Source organism: Eurosta solidaginis, chromosome 1 (assembly GCF_040869045.1).
Source record: "Eurosta solidaginis isolate ZX-2024a chromosome 1, ASM4086904v1, whole genome shotgun sequence".
Taxonomy (NCBI): Eukaryota; Metazoa; Arthropoda; class Insecta; order Diptera; family Tephritidae; genus Eurosta; species Eurosta solidaginis.
The window spans coordinates 152,406,424-152,431,219 of NC_090319.1; the positions used below are offsets into that span (position 1 = coordinate 152,406,424).

General features: G+C 38.0%; 1 protein-coding gene and 1 pseudogene across 24 annotated transcripts in view; one reads left to right on the plus strand and one right to left on the minus strand.

Annotated features, from left to right (window-relative positions):
* Nucleotides 1–24,796, minus strand: part of LOC137236879 (protein eva-1) — a 3,007,131-nt gene that overhangs the window by 1,664,370 nt on the left and 1,317,965 nt on the right. The gene's annotated exons all lie outside the window — the stretch shown is intronic.
* Nucleotides 11,421–12,800, plus strand: LOC137238667 (protein RCC2 homolog pseudogene; annotated as a pseudogene).

Sequence of the window (24,796 nt, forward strand, 5' to 3'; positions counted from 1 at the left end):
ATTATTAAACATAGAACTTACACAAACCAACATCAACATCAAAACAACAAAAGATCTAATTTTTCACGCACAACAACAATTAAAATATGCATTAGGCGACCAGGAATTTGACCAGTTCATCACCAAAAAAAAAAATTCTGAGTACGAAGATAGCACAAGAGAAAGAAGCAACACTAGAAGCGAAAATGAAAAAACTTAAATACGAAAAAGTAAGAAAACTAGGAATCAACATAAACAGCAATTGGTTTGTGAACAAAACCAACATCGAATTTCCCGAAGATGTGATGTGGCTACTATCCCTGGGACGAAAATTCACACTACGTACAACAAATACTAATTTTTCACCCATACATACAATTGCAGAAATAGAACAAGTAATTCAAACTATAGATAACGAAAAAGATAAAGAAGTCGCGAGAAGCCAAGTTAGCCACAGAATCTTACAGTTCAAAAGTAATATAAAACAAAACTCAGCCGAAAAATTTATCATAGAGACATACAACAAAACTAGAACATTTTTACATTTACACAGAGACAACATAGTTATTACGGATGCGGATAAAGGAAATAGAACTGTTGCGCTATACAAGACAGACTATATGGAGAAAATGAACCAACTACTAGGCGACAAGAACACATACAAAGTCGTCAGAGTCGATCCCACAACAAAACTGCAAAAGAAAAACAATAGCATTGTAAACGAATTATACAAAGGAAAGTACATAAACTACAGAGGAAAACAACAGCTCGCAAGCTCGGCAGCAACCGCACCGAGACTTTATGGTTTACCCAAAATCCACAAACCCGAATGCCCCTTACGTCCAATTTCGTCTTCTATAAATGTTCCATGTTATGAATTGTCCATATATTTAGGAAAAATCTTGACGCCACTAATATCAGAAGACTACAACATTAAAAATTCATTTGACTTGAAAAATAGATTAGCTGATGTAAATGTATGCAATGATGATGTGTTAGTATCGTTCGATGTCGTCTCGCTCTTCACCAACATACCGACGGCTTTAGCAATAAAGATAGTCATGAAAAAATGGGAAAAAGTCCAACAACACACAAACATACCGAAAAACAAATTTTTAACCATATTAGAGTTCTGCTTAAAAGAAAATAACTATTTCATGTACAATAACAATATATACCAACAAACATTTGGAATGCCGATGGGTAACCCACTTTCCCCCACCATAGCGGACATTGTGATGGACGACCTTATACACAATATGTACTCTGAGCTGAACCGACAACAAAACACTGGTATCAAATTTCTTGTCAAATACGTAGACGACGTATTTGCAATAATAAAACGAAGCGACACGAAAATTATCTTAAGTACACTGAACAAATACCACAATAGACTGCAATTTACCATTGAAATGGAAAAAAACAACAACATCCCCTTCTTAGAATCCCGCATATATAGAGCTAACAATAAAATTATACTTGACTGGTACACAAAACCTACATCGTCTGGTCGCCTAATAAATTTCTTTTCATCACAACCCTTTAAGTATAAATTAAATACCGCCAAAAATTTCATACATAAAGTACTGACCATCAGCAATCAATGTTTTCATAACGCTAATATAGAAAAAATTAAAATGACGCTAAGAAGTAACAATTATCCCAATAAATTAATATGTAATCTAATTGACCGTAAACAACAAGAATTAATAAATATTCCCACACAAACCACAACGAAAGAGTCGCCGAATGAGCCAAAACAATATTTTAGTACGAGCTATATTCCCAGGCTCTCAGAAAATCTAGCACAACACATAACAAAAAACCCAAAAGTAACACCGGCTTACAAATCTAACCACACTCTATCAACATTCTTTACAAAAACAAAAAGCCCGATCGACATACAACAACAAAGTAACGTGGTATACCAAATAGAGTGCAAAGGAAATGAAACTGAACATTGCAACAAAATATATATTGGCACTACGAAGAGGGCGCTAAACACGCGACTTGCAGAGCACCAAGCCGATATCAACAAAGAAAAACACAGCACGGCGTTATCACAACACGCGGTAAACAACAAACATACAGTAGATTTCACAACAACAAAAATAATAGACAAAGAGACGAGAGAAAGAACAAGGTACACAATCGAGAGCCTAAGAATAATGCAAAACAGAGAAAAGGCAATGAACAAGAAAGAAGATACACAAGACATAGCCGCGACTTACTTATTATGCCTATGACACAGATAATTAGTTTGACAAGTTTACCATATAGTGATGGTAGCATTTAATTTTTTTTTGTAAAGTAATAATAAAATCGTTTTTTAAATACCAATGTGAGTGAATATAAATAATTGTTTGTGAAGTAATATTTCATGTAAAATTCAAATTTATAATTGTGCAAAACTTTGTTTGAAACTATGTAATTTAGATCTTGTAATTTTATTTCTAATGTTGTTTTTGTCTTTTGTATTTTGCTATAAACAAATATAGACCGCCCCTGAAGAAGATAAGGATAATTATCGAAACGTTGGGTTAAATGGTGGAATAAATCACATTTTATTTGCACTTGACCCTAATAGATCAGTAAAGCTGAAAAACTACATATAAATTAATAAAACTGATCGGAAATTACCATTAAATAGTTACTCCCGGAAAGCCTACCGGTAAAAACAAAGTTTATAGCAACCAACAACAAAAGCAACAAAGAAAGGGGAAAAATGAAACACTTCTACAAACACATGAAATTCAAATACGGTGATCATATCTGTATGACACTCAAACACTATAGTAAACAAAAAATCAAATATGCGAAGCTAACTGAGCAGCTAAAATTCTTATTAGAATGCAAGAGATACGAACTAACACCAAACCACTTGACGAATACTGTAAAATACATAAAAATACAAACAACGTCCGAAAGAGTAAAAACAAAAATTGAAAAGACCAAACAGAAATTTCTCTCGAAAATATTAAACATAGAACTTACACAAACCAACATCAACATCAAAACAACAAAAGATCTAATTTTTCACGCACAACAACAATTAAAATATGCATTAGGCGACCAGGAATTTGACCAGTTCATCACCAAACAAAAAATTCTGAGTACGAAGATAGCAAAAGAGAAAGAAGCAACACTAGAAGCGAAAATGAAAAAACATAAATACGAAAAAATAAGAAAACTAGGAATCAACATAAACAGCAATTGGTTTGTGAACAAAACCAACATCGAATTTCCCGAAGATGTGATGTGGCTACTATCCCTGGGACGAAAATTCACACTACCTACAACAAATACTAATTTTTCACCCATACATACAATTGCAGAAATAGAACAAGTAATTCAAACTATAGATAACGAAAAAGATAAAGAAGTCGCGAGAAGCCAAGTTAGCCACAGAATCTTACAGTTCAAAAGTAATATAAAACAAAACTCAGCCGAAAAATTTATCATAGAGACATACAACAAAACTAGAACATTTTTACATTTACACAGAGACAACATAGTTATTACGGATGCGGATAAAGGAAATAGAACTGTTGTGCTATACAAGACAGACTATATGGAGAAAATGAACCAACTACTAGGCGACAAGAACACATACAAAGTCGTCAGAGTCGATCCCACAACAAAACTGCAAAAGAAAAACAATAGCATTGTAAACGAATTATACAAAGGAAAGTACATAAACTACAGAGAAAAACAACAGCTCGCAAGCTCGGCAGCAACCGCACCGAGACTTTATGGTTTACCCAAAATCCACAAACCCGAATGCCCCTTACGTCCAATTTCGTCTTCTATAAATGTTCCATGTTATGAATTGTCCATATATTTAGGAAAAATCTTGACGCCACTAATATCAGAAGACTACAACATTAAAAATTCATTTGACTTGAAAAATAGATTAGCTGATGTAAATGTATGCAATGATGATGTGTTAGTATCGTTCGATGTCGCCTCGCTCTTCACCAACATACCGACGGCTTAAGCAATAAATATGGTCATGAAAAAATGGGAAAAAGTCCAACAACACACAAACATACCGAAAAACAAATTTTTAACCATATTAGAGTTCTGCTTAAAAGAAAATAACTATTTCATGTACAATAACAATATTTACCAACAAACATTTGGAATGCCGATGGGTAACCCACTTTCCCCCACCATAGCGGACATTGTGATGGACGACCTTATACACAATATATACTCTGAGCTGAACCAACAACAAAACACTGGTATCAAATTTCTTGTCAAATACGTAGACGACGTATTTGCAATAATAAAACGAAGCGACACGAAAATTATCTTAAGTACACTGAACAAATACCACAATAGACTGCAATTTACCATTGAAATGGAAAAAAACAACAACATCCCCTTCTTAGACTCCCGCATATATAGAGCTAACAATAAAATTATACTTGACTGGTACACAAAACCTACATCGTCTGGTCGCCTAATAAATTTCTTTTCATCACAACCCTTTAAGTATAAATTAAATATCGCCAAAAATTTCATACATAAAGTACTGACCATCAGCAATCAATGTTTTCATAACGCTAATATAGAAAAAATTAAAATGACGCTAAGAAGTAACAATTATCCCAATAAATTAATATGTAATCTAATTGACCGTAAACAACAAGAATTAATAAATATTCCCACACAAACCACAACGAAAGAGTCGCCGAATGAGCCAAAACAATATTTTAGTACGAGCTATATTCCCAGGCTCTCAGAAAATCTAGCACAACACATAACAAAAAACCCAAAAGTAACACTGGCTTACAAATCTAACCACACTCTATCAACATTCTTTACAAAAACAAAAAGCCCGATCGACATACAACAACAAAGTAACGTGGTATACCAAATAGAGTGCAAAGGAAATGAAACTGAACATTGCAACAAAATATATATTGGCACTACGAAGAGGGCGCTAAAAACACGACTTGCAGAGCACCAAGCCGATATCAACAAAGAAAAACACAGCACGGCGTTATCACAACACGCGGTAAACAACAAACATACAGTAGATTTCACAACAACAAAAATAATAGACAAAGAGACGAGAGAAAGAACAAGGTACACACTCGAGAGCCTAAGAATAATGCAAAACAGAGAAAAGGCAATGAACAAGAAAGAAGATACACAAGACATAGCCGCGACTTACTTATTATGCCTATGACACAGATAATTAGTTTTAGTTTGACAAGTTTACCATATAGTGATGGTAGCATTTAATTTTTTTTTGTAAAGTAATAATAAAATCGTTTTTTAAATACCAATGTGAGTGAATATAAATAATTGTTTGTGAAGTAATATTTCATGTAAAATTCAAATTTATAATTGTGCAAAACTTTGTTTGAAACTATGTAATTTAGATCTTGTAATTTTATTTCTAATGTTGTTTTTGTCTTTTGTATTTTGCTATAAACAAATATAGACCGCCCCTGAAGAAGATAAGGATAATTATCGAAACGTTGGGCTAAATGGTGAAATAAATCACATTTTATTTGCACTTGACCCTAATAGATCAGTAAAGCTGAAAAACTACATATAAATTAATAAAACTGATCGGAAATTACCATTAAATATATGTATACCTTTTTCGTTTTTGAGAGACTAGATAAACAACTTTTCACTGCAGCCTTTCTGCCGCGATCGGTTGTTTTGTACGCTCGTTCTTTTTCGATAAGTATACATAAAATTATTGCCTGCGGTCTCTCAAATACGAAAATTATTTTAACGAACGTTCGTTGAACTTAGCATTTATGGTGAGAGATCGAATTTTGGAGCAATTCCGATTTTTCTTCCTACGGTGCAGATGCAAAAAGTTGAGTTTAATCAGTCGAAAAAAAGTTATATATATGTACGTGGTAGATTGTTTTTAATCTTATTATTTGTATATTAATAAAAAAAGAAAAAAATGGAGAAAACATCGAATATTGAAAAGGCAAAACATGTGGCCTTTAATAAAGATACCAATTTGTCAAAAAGCCTTTTATGCGAAAAAGAGCTTAAGGGACATATATTAGGAAACATTAAAATACACTACGAGACCATACATAAACATAGCTTTGGTGAAGTGGAACCATCCACAAGTGCAAATAAGAACCCAAGCGGTGTAAAATTAAATAAAACAGAGTTTATAAAATGTTGTGTTGTACTGGTAACTGTAAAAAACATACCATTTCGAATTTTCGACGACGTATTATATTTTAAGCAAATGATTGCACCCTACGAAAAAAAGTTTAATTTAACTTTGAATTCTAAAAATATTGCTGAGGACGTGAACCATATCGTAGATAACATAAAAATATTTTGAAACAAAACTTTTCCAAGAAAATATTATGTTAAAAGACTGATATTGCTACAAGAATTGGAAAAAGTATATTTGGTATAAATATTCAATACATCAAAGATTTTAAAAGTGTGATAAACACTACTGGTATGATACAACTGAAAAAGAGCCATACGGCACATTTCTTAAAAGAGGAAATATTAAAATGCCTGCGGGAATAGCAAATTGAACTGACACAACTATATTCAATTACATCAGACAACGGAAGAAACGTGACAAAAGCCTCCAAACACCTCCAGCAGGAAATGTAAGACCCGCAAAATGATGAATTGAAGGTTCCTTCAAAAAACGAGGATCGCTGAAATTCGGTAATGGCCATAGTTAAATGTGCTGCGCATACAATTCAACTTGCAGCTCAGCGAGTATTAGGCGCGGTCGTAACTTTGTGGATATACGTATGCCACCTCTGAACAACATCAGCCGCTGGAACTCAACTTTTGAAATGATGGAGTCCCTGTTGAGTTTAAAAGACCACATAAATAGGAACGAGATCGAGTTGCCTGTTCACACTGAAATCGATTCGAGCTTTGTAGAAAGCTTTGTCAATGCATTCAAACCAATGGCGCAATGTACTAAGCAACTTCAAACTGAGAAAAACATCATTGGTGATTTCTACAGAGATTGGCTAATATGTAAAGTAAAATTAAAAAGAATGACTTGAAATGCTTTTGCTGCCAAACTGTTAGAATCTATGGAAAAGAAAAGAGAAATATTGCTGGACAACGTAGCATTCCTTGCTGGTATTAGAGAGTATTCAGTGCGTTATCTAAAATTCTCACAAAGCAGCGCTCCATATTAAGCAGTAACACAATAAATGATTTACTTATGATTAGGCTCAATAATATTTTACTGGAAAAAGTAAATTTCTAAAAGTTCTATTAAAGTTTTACTAAATTGTCGCATGAATATCTTTTAAATATTTTATATTTTCTTTGAATTCATATTTACTACTTTGAATTTTTCATTTACTGAATTTGGTGTTGAATTACGTATGTATCTATGTATATATGTATATGAAGTGAATTGATATTTTAATAAATGGAAATATTTATAAACATGTAGTTCCTTTTCCTGTACTTTGTTCATTTCAAAAAGAATAAAAGAAAACTTTTTTCATGTGAATGTATCTACCTACTATTTTTACATTTGATGTCATCATAATTGAAATACGCTGTATCCATACTTACTCATGTATGTTTGTATGTACAATGTACATTGTACATGCATAATGCATGACCTGCTACTGTTGAGAGGTTTTTAAAATCGCGCATTTTCATTTAAGAATGGTATACGATAGCCACAGTAGGCAGAATGTTTTAAGGGTTAGTATTTGCGTGAAATTTTTTAGGTAAATAAATTTATTTCAAAAACATATTAGAAACCTGACTCGATTTACCTCCGAAGAGATTTATACTGAGCTTCTCTTTCAATTTGCGTCATGCTTCTTTTCAATTTTACCTACAAATTAGCGGGACTCCGGCATCTGCATAGCTGATTACGTGTGGTTCGGGACGATGGGGATTCGTTCGCACGTAACACCAGAAAGAAAAATAAAAAGAACAAGTTAGTGTCTTAAGGAAAAAAAAACACTTTCACTAATCTAATTAATAACAAACTTTCTTTATTCGAGAATTCAAAAGTAAGTGGAAAATTTAAATTGGAAAGTATTTACCGAATCACACTAGCTTAATTTTATCGAATTTACACTTGAACAAAAGGAATTCTTACCTTCGGTTTGGTTGCTGGAGCTCACTTGCGGACGTTCAGAAAGAAAGTGAAGTGAAAAGAAAAGAAAGAGTCCATGGCATCCGCCGATTACTAACTTTCGTCGAGTTTTCCCCTACTCAATTAGTTCTCGGCGGTGCAAGGACAGTTACCGATAATAATCAAAGTACGGGGAGCATTAGCGTGACCCGAAAGTTCTTTTAAAAAATATTTAGGCTGGTGACCTAAACATGCTGGCCCCCTTGCGGCGAGCAAGCTGAGAACAAACAACCAGTCCGAATCGACATCTAAGATTATTAATCTAGCGATATATTAGGTGAAAGAAAGATGGAATAAAGTATGCGTAGGTTGTTCTCCATCGCCTTGTGGGGATGGCTCCCATTTCTCGATAAATTCTGTGGATGAGAGAAAAATGGTTAATACATAAACACGTCGTTCTATTTAGTTCAATGCACCTTATTAGATTAAAATGTGGATTTGGAATAAAGTGTACATGTAAAAATGTTTATGTGATTGGCTTATTGTTGGTAGGCCCCCGAGATGACCAGGCCAAAGATGGTGGCCTGAGCTAGTAGCCCGTTAATTGTGGACGGTGGCGTGCCACTGATCATAAGACTAGCATAAACGTCAGCGCCGAGTGTAAGTCGCACTGGTGATGCGTGGTAAAAATCGGGGTCTGCTAACCGCATATACTGAAAAGGCGTTGCGATTGTGAAGTCCACGCTAACGATCGGGTTGAGACGGTTATGGCGTGTTATTATTGTAGCTTGGGTGATTACCCTCCCTGCTACCCCATACTTCCCGCGCAATATGATTGTACATCTCGGTGGTGACGTGGAATGCATGCGCTCCAGATGGAGTTCATTCGCCAAATTGGCATCGATCACTGTGTTTGGGGAGCAGGGATCGATGAGTGCGCGTACCAGATGCAGGCGTCCTCCGGACTCGATGCGAACGACTGCCGTGGGTGCGATCGCGATAAATGGTCTTATTATCGATGGTGTAGCTGGGGTTGTTATAACTCGGCCGGTCCTAAAACGTTTGGGTACTTCTTTTCGTCGGCCAAGTGCTCGCCCGCGGTCTTCTTCTCGGGATTCATACGGGACCGTTCTACCCGATGTGCGCCGCCATGAGCGGAAAGGACGCGTTTCCGCGTCACCACGTCACATGAGTAGAACAGGAAGGGGAGGGGGGGTCGGAAAGGACGTGCTTCAGAGCCACCGACGCGTGATTGCTGCTTGCTCCCAGTTGTTCGTAGTGCTTCGGTTTCTAATTGTCGTTGTCCTTCGTGCCGTAATAGCGGTCGGAAAGGACGTGTTTCAGAGCCGCTCTGTTGTTTAGGTAGGGTAGCCAATGCCGCTAATCTTGCTTCTTCTTCTTCACCCTGATCATCCATTTATTGCGCCCAAGACTTGGTTCTTTCCGTGGGGGCCAATGTCGCTATTCTTGATTCTTCTTCTTCTGCATCCTGATCATCCATTTGTTGCGCCCAAGACTTTGTTCTTTCTGTGACGGCCAGGGATAAGACCCCGTCGGAGCTTTCTCCGTCATCGAGGAAGTCGCTCGTTGTTTGCCTCCACTCCTTGGTTTTGTCCCGATGAAGGGTAGTATGATGATGTTCGTTGCATCGATAGCACTTGTCCTTACTTGTGCACACCTCGTGACTGTGGAAAGGGGACAAACAGTTGATGCAGTAGTTATGTTTTCGAATCGCCTGCCACCTCCCTTCAGTCGACATCCTGCGGTATTGTGCGCAGAATCATACGCCGTGATTTGCGGCGCAAAGGCGGCATGGCAGGGAGAAATTCCTGGAACGCCCCTCTGTCTCGACGCGAGTTGCCGTGAAACGAGTCATTCTAAAAACATAATCAAGTGTTATTACGTTGATTTCGTCAACATGGATGGCTAGTGGGTTTATGTATGAGGATGTTTTTTAATATTTGCTATTATTATAAAGAAGGGGCAAAGGGAAAAACGGCTAAACTGATTTTAGCACCCATAATTCCATGTAGATGGTGCTTTGGTATTTCACCTTACATATTTCAGCTTTGGTCGGTCGATGTCGCGGAGCTGGCGCTACATAATTCGTGGTGCGTCTTAGTTTTACCACACCTGGCATGCCACCACACCTCACGAATTCGCAACTGGACTGTTGTAAGTGTATAAAAAAAACTTGCGCAGTTGCGTTTTCACCATTTAACATTAAGTTTTACAGCTCCGGCTCACGCTCATTTCTCACGGGAATGCTCTGGATCATGGAGAGACTTGAGAAGCAGATGTCGTGAAATTTTCGCACACGCGAAATGTAATAGGCACATACCGCCGCTGTTTTTCATTTAACACATACGGCGAAAGGCTAAGCAGCAACATCTATTTTTGAAAAGTAGGTTTATTAAACGCAGCGTTGCCAAAGAAGTAATTAAAAAATTATCTGGCTCACCAACTGAACCAAACTTCTGGTCTGGATTTATCTGGCGCAAATCGTTGATGTTGCATTTACATGCAAAATTATTTATCTGGTTCAGGATTTTGCCACCGGATGATGGCAAATGCTGAAATACGTAGAATTAAGTATTCGAATCTCGACCAAATGATTGATAGAGATATTTTATACGCGACATGTAGTGTGGCAGCATCTGTGTTGCAATGGTTGACCATGCTGGAATTATATATGGTGGCGCATTGCGCATGTAAACATTAGTTCAGCTGTTTTGCATGGGCAATTTTTACGTCATTCGCCTTCAGCTCTCGTTTTTTTCCTTCATTCGCTGAAGCAGTCAAGTGTGACGTAGATGCGCAGAACGAAGCAATTTTGAACTCATGCATGCACCATTTTCAAAGTGTGATTGGTGATGCTTGACTACTTGACGGTCAGAAGTGAAGTGTAGAAATTTTGGCATGTACTACACTTTTCCACTTCCTGAATGAAAAAAAAAATCAAGAATGTAAAACACGCGGTACATAGTATACTGATCGATTTTATCTTTTTTGTTTAGTCATTACTTTTCCCTTTTTATTTCCAGGAAACGCAGTGGTTTTCTTTGTAGCGTCGCTTTCTACGGTGTAATCGCCCGAATTTGTTTTGAGATTTTTGCATGGTAAATATAACATTAAATTTCAGGATTTTATATGAAGGAAGGGTATTACTTTTAAAAAATAAGACTCATTCAAGCCAAAAACACGAATAAAAGGTGAGAAAAAAATTTTTATTTTGAGATCTACGGCACCGCTTTTGCTGTACCCGTTTTTAAAATTCCGTGTAATAAGCGAATAAAGAATACATTTTTTTTCGTGTAGAAGTACAATATCTATCCATACATCATCTTATTAAAGAATAAGCAATATGCCTGCAAAACGTAAAGTTGGTGGAAACGGTGCTGGCCCTAACAAACGTCGCCCAAAAAAGCAAGAGGATTTCAAAGCTGTGTTAAGCGATGCTTCCAGTGAAGACGGCCAGTCTACCGCAGACCAAGTGGAGGTTTTAATTCCTAATGAGGATTTAGATCCCCCTACGAAATTGCCAGAAGATCTACTTGCATCCCTGGACAAAACTCCGGGCCAGTTGCTAGTTTCCGGAATGGTGACATGGGATTTGACTGGCAAACGGGATCGCAAAAATGTGGCGAAAGTTCGACCCAATCTTTATAACCTTCATCAATTTACTGATGAAAAGTATCGTTATTGTGCAAGTAGTCCGACTTGTACTCACACCCTTCTAATAAACATGGATCGTAAGGCGATTTCTTTTGGCCGCAATCCTTTCGGTCACTTGGGATTACCTGATGTGAAAATATGCGAAACACCTACTATTATTCCTGGTTTTGAACGCGTCAACATTGTCCAAGTTGCATGTGGTCGGCACCATTCCCTCTTTTTGACTGAGACAGGTACTGTTTATGCCTGCGGAGAGAATAAGTCTGGCCAATGTGGTATAGGTAACACCCAGCCGGTGGTAAATATCCCAACCCCAATAAACTACCGTGGTCCGCCAAGTATTCGTATATGTTGTGGAGCCGAGTTTTCAGTGATTCTCGACATTAAAGGTAATTTGCATACATTTGGGTTACCCGAATACGGTCAATTGGGACATAACACAGATGCAAAGTATTTCGTCAATGCGAACAAATTATCTTTTCACTTTGAAACGTCTCCAAAAAAAATCGTACTTTATATTGATAAAAGCAAGAAAGGACATGTAACACCTGTAGAGAACGTTCAAATTGTCGACTTCGCCTGCGGTAATAATCATACGGTCGCCATTGATTCTAAGAAGCTTGTGTATAGCTGGGGATTTGGCGGCTTTGGGCGCCTTGGTCATGCAGAGCCTAAGGACGAGATGGTACCTTGTTTAATAAAATATTTCGACATTCAAGGACGTGGTGGACGTAATGTATATTGTCGCGCAACTTTTAGTCTTGTCATCAACGAGCTTGGCGTACTCTTTCTATTTGGGCAAAATAAGAAGACGTGAGAAGCAAATATGTACCCAAAACCTGTTCAGGACTTATCTGGGTGGAACATTACTGATATCGGATGCGGAAACACTTCTATTGTCATATCAGCTGATGATACCTTAATAGCATGGGGCGCTTCTCCCACCTATGGGGAATTGGGTATTGGCGAGTTCCAAAGGTCGTCCACTGTTCTTAAGGAAGTCCCCAAAATGGATAATATGAAAATACCTCACTATATAAATAAATACCCCCTTTTTCCGCTGGATTGAAAGGCTAATAATTTTTCTGAAAAATGGGATTATACAGTTGTATAACTGACTCATTTTGTTTTATTGATTTTCATAATAAACTACAAAAACCCTCACTTTAACATAAAATAGCAAATTTATGGGAAAGAAACAAAAAAAAACAACGTACATACCGTACACAAATAACTTGTTTTGGTATGAACAGCTTCACGTAAACTAAATAATAATGTTTTTTAATAACATCTTGAAACCGTCGTGGCGTTGAGGCTACTAAATTCGTTAACAGGTGTTATACTGTTCTAAATTTCTTTGATGCGTTCTATGAGGACAGCAGCGCTAGAAACCGGGTTTTTTTTTTCCATTTCTAAAGCCATTTAGTATGCTTTTGAGCTTAATTTCGGAAAACATAATTTCCCCAAAATTATCGCTTTGCTCCAATACCCCGATCAGTGCTTCATAGGGTAATTTTTTTTTTTTTTGAAATAAAAGTTAAAATAAAAAATGATTGGAAACTTTTTGTGCTCCACGCACGTGAGAAAAAAACTTTGTGCACTAAGCTATCAGCTTTAAATTTTAGGGAAAAACTTTTTTTTGTCAGCCATGAAAGTCTTAGAGGAGCATGTTGAAGATATGCCATTATCATGAGTAAAATTTTGGGAACGTGTTGGTTTGGCCCCCTATTTTTTTGTTTGAATGAATGTGACTCCGCCAAATAGGAGGTGTGTGAATGGCTCCGCTAAACGAGCGTACATTTCATTCATGCCAAAACATAGGCAGTTTTTTTGGCTCCGTGAAACTAAGGAGCGGTTGTGTGTGACTCCGCCACTATAGGAGGTGTGTGAATGGCTCCGCCAAACATAGGAGCTTGCATTTCACTCATGCCCAAAGCAAGGCCATGGGCGCATGAAAGCAAGTCTTGCGCCGAGGTGAATTAGTTAAGTTATATATATAGATATGGCCTAACCCACGCGTTCCCACTTGAGCTCGTATTCACCTGTATAACGAAACATTAGCCAATCTTAACCCAATGCCATCTGCAAAGGTGTACTACTGTTTAGATAAAATATAGGTTTGCAGACAGGAAATTCTCCTGTTGTATAATAGTTTCATGGCTGATAAGAAAGCATTTAAACCTAGACTTATTTTAAAGAGCAATGCAATTGGCCAACCGCATCGTTGTTTTGAAATTTGTTCCTAAGGAGTGTTGCATGAAGGGTTTGTTGGTCTTGGCTAATTTGTAATAGGATAATAAGAATTGTAGACAAGCTTCAGATCCCTAACTCGGTGTCACACCCTGACTAGAAAAGAAGTGGAATTAGGGAGAATGAGAAGTGGGATATTAAAGATCTCCGACCCTCTCCTCGCAAGGAGAAGCAAGACCAACTTTGTAATTGGTTTCGTCGTGTGCCCTCTCGCCGTATCAAGCTCGACGACTCGAACTCGATTGTCGGCTCCATAATGGAGTTTGGTTATTCGTCCTAATCTCCATTCGTTCGGAGGTAAATTTTCCTCTTTTATGACTACCAGGTCCCCTTGTTTCAGGTTGGCTTGTGGGTGTTTCCACTTGGTGCGTTTTTGCAATTCGGTGAGATATTCGGACTTCCACCGTTTGCAAAACGTTTGATGTAATGCCTTCACCTTCTCCCAGCGGTTGACAAGTGAGGCACGATTCTCAGTGACGTCAATCTCTGGTGGGGCTAGTAGATGACCGCCAATGAGGAAGTGTCCCGGAGTGAGTGGATCCCAGCTGGACGGGTCGTTGGAGGAGGGGCTCAGAGGTCTCGAGTTGAGACAAGACTCAACTCTGCAAAGAAGGGTACTGAACTCCTCCATAGTAAATTTGTAGACCAACGCTATCTTTTTGAAGTGGTTTTTAAAACTTTTGACTCCAGCTTCCCACAGTCCGCTCATATGAGGGGCGGCTGCAGGTATGAAGTGCCATTGAAGGGTTTGGTGAGGATACTTCGATAGGGTTTGGTTACGCGCATCGGTGAGGAAAGCTTTGAGTTCGGATCGGAGTGCTCGAGAGGCACCGACGAAGTTTGTTCCGTTGTCGGAGTATATGTTCTTCGGACATCCTCGCCTGGCGACAAACCGATCGAAAGCTGCTAAAAAGGCGGCGGTACTGAGGTCACAGGCGACTTCTAAATTAATCGCCTTGGTGGCAAAGCAGACAAAGAGGCAGACGTAACCCTTTGAAATGCGGCATCCTCTTCCGCTATAAGATTTGATGTCGAATGGTCCGGCAAAATCTACCCCCGTATTGGTGAAAGCCCGGGAAAGGGAAGTTCGTTCTGGAGGTAGATCTACCATAAGTTGGGTTTGGGTCCGTTTGCGGAATATGGTGCAGGGGTTGCAGTTATATATGTCCGATCGGATCATATTTTTGACCCTAGGAATCCAATATTATGTGCGTAGGCGACGAAACATAAGTTGGTTCTCACCATGCAGAGTATTTTTGTGGATGAACTGGATAAGAAGTCGTGTGAGCCGGCAGTCATACGGCAGAATGATCGGGTGCCGTTCACTGTAGAGAAGATCCTTGGCCCCTGAAAGACGACCGCCCACCCTCAATATGCCCTTTTCATCGACAAGGGGGGTAAGAGGCAGGATTTCACTCTTTGAACCGATGAGTTTCCCGGATTTTATACTCGAAAGTTCCTTCGAATAATGCTTCCGTTGGTAGATAGTTATTAAACAACTTGTCGTGGCCTGAATTTCATCGGGTGAAATGAAGTACGATTCCGCTTTAAAGGAAGATATTGTCTTACGATTGGTTCTTTGCGAATACCTCATAATATATGATATGACCCGCAAGGCTCTTGAAAGTTCTGAAAATCTTTCTAGGATATCCCCATTCCCATTTATTTTTGATGCGGTAAAGGCTTTTACGCGCTTTTGCTAAATATTTTTATGATACTGTTTTTCTTGATTTGGCCACTTTGAATGGTCTTCTTGTCACCAAGAAGGTCCCTGCCACCTCAAAGAGCTTGCGAAATCTGCTGGGTTTGATGCAGACTCTACGTGGTGCCAGGCACTGTTCCCTACCTTTTCTACGATTTTGGTTACTCGATGAGCAACAAATGTTGACCAAGAGCAGGGGGGTTTTTAATCCACGCTAAAACGATCGTTGAGTCAGTCCATAGATGTGCATGGAATTTTCCCAGGTTCAGGTTTTCGCGCACTGATTCTAAAGTTTCGGCTAACAAGACTGCTCCACACAGTTCTAATCTGGGTAGCGAAATTGTTTTTACTACTTTTGTTTTCGCCATTAGTAGGCTGACGTGGACCTCCTCATTAACCTTTGCCCTAAGAAATATTGTACTGCATAGGCTTTTTCGGATGCGTCGCAAAACCCATGTACTTCAACGTCCACATTTGGTGTAAAATTTACCCATCTTGGTATCTGAATATTGTTAATATCGGGGTAGTCCTTCGTAAAGGTTTGCCATTTATCTAGGGTACGCGTGGACACTGAATCGTCCCAGTCAGTTCCTTCCAGCCAGATGTTTTGCATTATGATCTTGGCTACTATGATGACTGGCGCGAGCCATCCCAAGGGATCGAAGAGTTTTGCGATCGCTGAAAGTATTGCCCTTTTCGTCAGGTCCTCATGATTTTCGATAGGGTTTGCGGTAAAATAGAAATAATCCGAATGCGCGTTCCATCCGATGCCTAATGTTTTGACTGTACTCGCATCCTCGAATTCCAGAAAATCTTCGTTTAGCAAGTGGGATTTTGGTATTCCTTTCAGTATTCGGCTGCAGTTCGAAGTCCACTTTCGCAAAGAAAAACCTCCTGACCGTAGTGCGTGGGTGACTTCCTCCAGCTTTAATTGTTGACTCGATGCTATGGCCTCGTGCTAGCATGTCATCGAGGTACATGCTTGTTCGCAGAATGCTGGCTGCTATGGGTGAGGAAGTCTCTACATCATCTGCTAGTTGGTGCAGTGTCCTTATTGGCAGATAAGGAGCACAGTTAACTTCAAACGTTACTGTCTTTAATTCATAGACGTTGATAGGATCCCCTGGATTGTTACGAAATACTATTCTTTGAAACTGGGTTTGGTTGGGCATTACCCATATTTGGCGATACATCTTCTCGATGTCGCTGTTAAAGACATATTTGAAGAATCGCCAACGAAGGAGCAGAATTGTCAGGTCGGCCTGCAGAGCGGGGCCGGGGTATAACACGTCATTAAAACTAGTGCCATTAGCAGTGGGACACGATGCTTTAAAAACTACTCTTACTTTTGTAGTCGTGCTCTCCTCTTTTATTACCGCATGATGAGGCAAAAAATAGCAATTTGTTGAATGGGGAGAGAACATTGTAGGAACTTTTGTCATATGCCCTAGTGTTTCATATTCCGCTAATACTCTGTTGTATTCAGTTTGTAGGGCTGGCGTTTTCGATAGGCGCGTCTCGTTTCGGTAAAACTGAGAGCAAGCGCTTTTCAGAGAGGGCCCTAATGTGAGGCTGTTCGGAAACCCCTGCTTGAATGGTAGAGCTACGATGTACTTCCCATCGGTATTCCTTTTTGTTGTCGCTTTGTAAAGTGCCTTCTTAGGTATATCTTCTAGCTCCTAAAAGGAAGTCAATTGTTTCTCGATGCTGATTTCATTAAAAAAAGATACTCGGTTAATAATTGGCTGAGTTGCTTCTGTGCGACCGGCTAATATCCAACCGAAGACGGTTTCTTGAGCGAGAAGCGTATTTAAGACGTTCTTCCGTATGCCGTCTAGAACTACTTGAGGATAAATGTCGCCTCCTAGGATTAGGTTGACTGGATCGTTAACGAAGAACCTTTTATCCGCCAGAACAAGATCAGGGAACTCTCGTCGAGTCATTGCGTCAACCTGGCATGTTGGAAGATCCCCTGTCAACTGAGGAAGGACCAGAACCACTGTATCAATGCATACTAAGGGGTCTATAAGGGAACCCAGTCTTATGGAGCAGGATTCTTTCACCTGCGCAGATGGTGTATTATTAATGCCTGAAACTTGGTCGTGCAATCGTTTCGATGGCAGATGTATTCTGTTTTTGAGTCTTTCTGTTATAAACGAACATTCAGACCCAGAGTCTATAAGTGCTCTCGTGGAGAAATCCACCCCATTATATTTTATTTTCACTCGTGCTGTACCTAGTAATACCCCCTTTGTTGTATGTGCATGGCAGGAAGAGATGCTATTAATATTTTCTTTTCTCTTTTCAGAGTCCATCCTTGCCCATGCCTGTTATGAAGTGGAGGGTATGTTATCATTGTTATGTTGGTTCCCCCTTTGGGGCGTTTTTGATGTTGTGTTTGGATGAGCTGTCGGAAGGTGGAGCAAGGTGTTGTGCCTTGAGTGACATGAGTTGCAGTTGAATGGACTCGTGCATCTTGTCACTGTGTGTCCAGCCGACAAGCAGTTCAGACAACAGTTGTTGCTTTTCACATAAGCTATTTTGTCTGCCGTGGACAGCTTGCGGAATTTTTGACAGTTTCGTAATTTGTGCTCCTTACTGTTGCACATTTTACATGCCGTTGTTGGAACACTGGCTTGGTAAAGTCCAAGTTTTGTAGGCGTTTGCTTTGAACTATTCGTGTGAGTTTTGGGCGGCTTGTATGGTTTGCTACCCTTTTATGTCACACACGGTTTCTAGAGTCTGAAAACGGCTGGACAGGAATTTGTCCATAGCTTCCCATTTTGGGATGTCCGTTTTTTCTCTACGGTTTGTTCCCATAGCGCCAAGGTGGATTCAGGAAGTTTTGTGGAACATAAGTATGTTATAATTGCATCCCAGTTTGTAATGTCGATTTTGTGACATGGAAGCGCTGATATGGAATTATTTATTTCGCGTTGTAATTTTTTTATTGTTGTTCCGCATTCGTATTCGACTGCCGTAAGATTAAGCAAAAGCTTCAATTGCGTGTTCACTAGGACACGCTTATTCTCATACCTGTCTTTTAAGTTTTTCCAGGCTGTGTCAAAACCTGCATTCGTCAGGGAGCACCTCTATACTATTTCTTTTGTTTCCCCTTGATTCTTCTGCCTTAGATAGTAAATTTTTTCAACATCTTGCAGATCCTTGTTGAGAATATATAAGGTCGTGAACATATCTCTAAAAGCCGGTCAAGAAAGGTAATCACCTTTAAACACATCGGTATCGCAAGGGCAGCCGAATTTTATGTCCATGACTGGGATTGGTTTCCACTTTTGTGGCAGGCGCATTTGCAGGTGGTGTTAATTTTTCCACTTCAGCAGCGATTGTAGCCATGCATTTCATATAGCATGCGAAACAGCTTTTATTTTTCTGCTTAATGGATTGCATGTCCTCTTTCGTTATATCTGTAGAGTTGAGGAGACCTTCATAAAGTGACTTTGTCTTCTTCCATAGTGATTTCAGCTCCTCTTGCTGTATTGCAAGGGTGTGTTTGTTTTGTTCAGCGATTGGCTTCGCGTTGAACTCCTGCTCAAACTTCACTATGCAGTCTGTCATTCTTATGTAGGTCTCCATTTTTTTCATTATTTTAAATATCTTGTCTCTTTTAAGGAACGAGAGCGGAAGTAATGATTCTGGAGTATTGTGCTTGCAACGAAAGCGAAATTATAAGAATTGACACAGATAAAAATATGTTTCAAAATTAAATGTGCCTAATTATTTGTGTATTGTTGTTGAAATCTCTACAAGTGACACAGATAGAAATTTGGATGCAAATTTAATGTGTCAAAATTGGTATTTGATGAAAGTGAAGTGGGCTAATTGTGCCAAACCAAATAAGTATTCTAAAAAATTGAATAAATTGAACGCAATTGTGTACTTCTTCGAACGTGAAAAGCGTAATAAACTTATTTATTTTGATTTTTTTTTCTCGGCTTAATACACAATTTTCAAAATAACTTTATATGGACTGTAAGTGAATATTGTCTGCTACAAGCCTCAGTTGCCACTAGCCATCCAATGGTGTATAAATCGCAGTGGCGTGAATATTGTGTACAAGTGTATATACACTGAAGTGAATTTGTGACAAGTTTACAAAAACCATCAACCAGGTGGAAATAAAGGTGTTGTGTACTTCTTATCGAACTTTCGAATGAAAGGAAACAATCCCTAAGTCTTATGTTGCACAGTGCAGTGGAAGTGACGAAAGAGAAAAAAAAAAAAAACACTGCCTGTCTGCCTTGAGCTGTGTCGGAGGACTCTTACCACTGGTGGGGGAGTCAACCGATAGTCAAAAGGCGATTGGTGTGTTAAAAAAAACACGAAATTTCCACCTACTTCGAATTATAAACCTATCAAAAGTTCACTTCTATACGTTCACGTATTGCACAAAAAGTGCTGGTGCATGAACCAATAAAACCAACGTACCTTGTATCGTTTAAGTGATGATTTGTTTTTATGATATGTGGTTAGATGTGTTGAGTGTGCGGACTGTATGACGTGCGGACTGTATGACGTGCGGACTGTATGATGTGCGGACTGTATGAAGTGTTGACTGTATGATGCGATGATTATATGATGTGCGGACTGTATGATGTGATGACTGTGCGCATTGAATGCTCGCTATTACCACTCGTCGCTAATTAATGGCTGATCGTTGGTATTTCTTTATAATTCCAACTTATTTTCTTGCAAATTTGCACCGTCGATTCTAAATAATTTTGCTGATAAATTTGCACTTTAAATTTTAATGCGCTGGCTGAATATTGTGTTCACTTCGGTTTTCCTGGCGCGATAGGACCAATGATTACGTGTGCTTCGGGACGATGGGGATTCGTTCGCACGTAACACCAAATAGAAAAATAAAAAGGAACTAGTTAGTGTCTTGAGGAAAAAACAACAATTTCACTAATCTAATTAATAACAAACTTTCTTTACTCGAGAATTCAAAAGTAAGTGGAAAATTTAAATTGGAAAGTATTTGCCGAATCACGCTAGCTTAATTTTATCGAATTTACACTTGAACAAAAGGATTTCTTACCTTCGGTTTGGTTGCTGGAGCTCACTTGCGGACGTTCAGAAAGAAAGTGAAGTGAAAAGAAAGGAAAGAGTCCATGGCACCCGCCGATTACTAACTTTCGTCAAGTTTTGCCCTACTCAATTAGTTCTCGGCGGTGCAAGGACAGTTACCGATAATAATCAAAGTACGGGGCGCATTAGGGTGACCCGAAAGTTCTTTTAAAAAATATTTAGGCTGGTGACCTAAACAATAGCAGATGAATTTTCGCTGATAAGGCTGTGTGTCAATCTATAACATTTTACTCAAAGGAAAAATGAGGTGTAAAAATAATATAATAGTGCTTTGCACACAGAGTATATTAACTTTGATTGGATAACGGTTGGTTGTACTGGTATAAAGGAATCGTGATAGATATATACTTCCATATATCAAAATCATCGGTGTCAAAAAAAATTTGTTTGAGCCATGTCCGTCCGTCCGTCTGTCCTTTAAAAGTACGTGCACGCTAAGCGACGCGACACGTAGCGACACATTCCACAAAATATTCGCGGCGTTTTTGCCTAATCGGCCAACTTGGTCGTGTAGTGTCGTCCAACTGTCACTATGTGTGCATGGTTCCATAAGAATACATGCAAAGAATATTTTGTCGCTACGTGTCGCGTCGCTTAATGTGAACGCACTTAAACGCGATGACTTGAGTAAATATCGAGATATCTTCACCATATTTGGTACACGAGCTTATCTGGACCCAGAATAGATTGGTATTGAAAATGAGCACAATCAAATGATAACCACGCCCACTTTTTATATATAACATTTTGGAAACACACAAAAAACCTGATTATTTAGTAAATAATGCACCTAGAATGTTGAAATTTGACGTGTGGACTGATATTGAGACTCTCGATAAAAATTTAAAAAATTTTTTTTTAAATGGGAGTGGCACCGCGCACTTGTGATAAAATCAATTTTACAAATTTTATTAATCATACATCAAAAATCGTTAAACCTATCTTAACAAAATACGGTAGAGAGTTTGCCTTTACTTTAAGGAATGCTTTGAAGAAAAATTAACGAAATCGGTTATGGACCACGCCCACTTTTAAATAAAAAATTTTTTAAAATGTCGTGGACGAATAAAATAAGCTATATATTTGCAAAAAAGATCTTCATATCAATGGTATTTCATTTCCCAAGTGGATTTATAACAATAAATAGGAAAAACTTTAAATTTAAAAAATAGGCGTGTCACCGCCCCTTTTATGACTAAGCAATTTTCTATGTTTCGGGAGCTATAACTCGAAGAAAAATTAACGGATCGTAATAAAATTGGGTACACAGATTTTCCCTACAGCAGGAAATATTTCTAGAAAAAATGGACGAGATCGGTTAAAGACCACGCCCACTTTTATATAAAAGATTTGTAGAGGAAAATAATAAGCTATGTCTTAGCAAAAAGAGCTTTTTATCAATAGAATTTTACTTTTTAAATTGAATTATAACAGTAATTAGGAAAAACTCCAAATTTTAAAAAATAGGCGTGGCACCGCCCCTTTTTGACAAAGCAATTTTCTATGTTTCGGGTGCCATAACTCGAAGAAAAATTAACGGATCGTAATAAAATTGGGTACACAAATTTTCCCTATAGTAGAAAATATTTCTTGTAAAAATAGACGGGAACGGTTAAAGACCACGGCAACTTAGATATAAAAAAAATTTAAAAGGGTCGCAGGCTAGAATAATAAGCTATAACTTAGCAAAAAATAGTTTTGAATCAATGATATTTCACTTATCAGGTTTCATTGTAAGAGGAAATGGGGAGACATTTTTTTCTAAACTGGCGGTGCCACGTGTTATGTAGAAAAGTAATTTATCTGAAATGAAATGTGCAATTGAAGCTCACGTCGAGTATATAATGTTCGGTTACACACGAACTTATACACCTTTACTTGTTATACTCAGTTGAGCAGAGCTCACAGAGTATATTAACTTTGATTGGATAACGGTTGGTAGTACAGGTATAAAGGAATCGAGATAGATATATACTTCCATAAATCAAAATCATCAGTATCGAAAAAAATTTGATTGAGCCATGTCCGTCCGTCCGTCTGTCCGTTAACACGATAACTTGAGTAAATTTTGAGGCATCTTGATGAAATTTGGTATGTTGGTTCCTGGGCACTCATCTCATATCGCTATTTAAAATGAACGAAATCAGACTACAACCACGCCCACTTTTTCGATATCGAAAATTTCGAAAAACCGAAAAAGTGCGATAATTCATTACCAAAGACGGATAAAGCGATGAAACTTGGTAGGTGGGATCACCTTATGACGCAAAAAAGAAAAGTAGTAAAATTTGGACAATGGGCGTGGCACCGCCCACTTTTAAAAGCAGGTAATTTAAAAGTTTTGCAAGCTTTAATTTGGAAGTCGTTGAAGATATCATGATGAAATTTGGTAGGAACGTTACTCCTATTACTATATGTGAGCTAAATAGAAATTAGCAAAATCAGATAACGAACACGACCACTTTTAAAAAAAAAAAATTTTTTAAAGTCAAATTTAAAAAAAAAAATTTATATCTTTACAGTATATAAGTAAATTATGTCAACATTCAACTCCAGTAATGATATGGTGCAACGAAATACAAAAATAAAAGAAAATTTCAAAATCGGCGTCGCTCCGCCCTTTTTCATTTAATTTGTCTAGAATACTTTTAATGCCATAAGTCGAACAAAAATTTACCAATCCTTGTGAAATTTGGTAGGGGCATAGATTCTATGACGATAACTGTTTTCTGTGAAAATGGTTGAAATCGGTTGAAGCCACGCCCAGTTTTTATACTCAGTCGATCGTCTGTCCTTCCGTTCGGCCGTTAACACGATAACTTGAGCAAAAATCGATATATCTTTATTAAACTTAGTTCACGTGCTTATCTGAACTCACTTTATCGTGGTATAAAGAATGGCAGAAATCCGACAATGACCACGCCTACTTTTTCGATATCGAAAATTACGACAAATGAAAAAAATGCCATAATTCTATACCAAATATGAGAATAGGGATGAAACATGGTAATTGGACTGGTTTATTGACGCAAAATATAACTTTGGAAAAAGCTTTGTAAAATGGGTGTGACACCTACCATATTAAGTAGAAGAAAATAAAAAAGTTTTGCATGGCGAAAACAAAAGCCCTTAGAATCCTGGCAGGAATACTGTTCGTGGTATTACATATATAAATAAATTATCTGGAAAATATCTCGAAAAGGCCTTCACATATACAACTAAGGGCCACTCTCTTTAAAAACCCTGACTAATACCTTTAATTTGATACCGATATCGTACAAACGCATCCTAGAGTCACCCCTGGTCCACCTTTATGGCGTCCACCTATAGAACTAAGGCCCACTCCCTTTTAAAATACCAGAATAGATTGGTATTGAAAATGAGCGCAATCAAATGATAACCACGCCCACTTTTTATATATATAACATTTTGGAAACATACAAAAAACCTGATTATTTAGTAAATAATGCACCTAAAATGTTGAAATTTGACGTGTGGACTGATATTGAGACTCTCGATAAAAATTTTAAAAAATTTCTTTAAAATGGGAGTGGCACCGCGCACTTGTGATAAAATCAATTTTACAAATTTTATTAATCATACATTAAAAATCGTTAAACCTATCGTAACAAAATACGGTAGAGAGTTTGCCTTTACTTTAAGGAATGCTTTGAAGAAAAATTAACGAAATCGGTTATGGACCACGCCCACTTTTAAATAAAAAAATTTTTTAAATGTCGTGGACGAATAAAATAAGCTATATATTTGCAAAAAAGATCTTCATATCAATGGTATTTCATTTCCCAAGTGGATTTATAACAATAAATAGGAAAAACTTCAAATTTAAAAAATAGGCGTGTCACCGCCCCTTTTATGACTAAGCAATTTTCTATGTTTCGGGAGCTATAACTCGAAGAAAAATTAACGGATCGTAATAAAATTGGGTACACAGATTTTCCCTATAGCAGGAAATATTTCTAGAAAAAATGGACGAGATCGGTTAA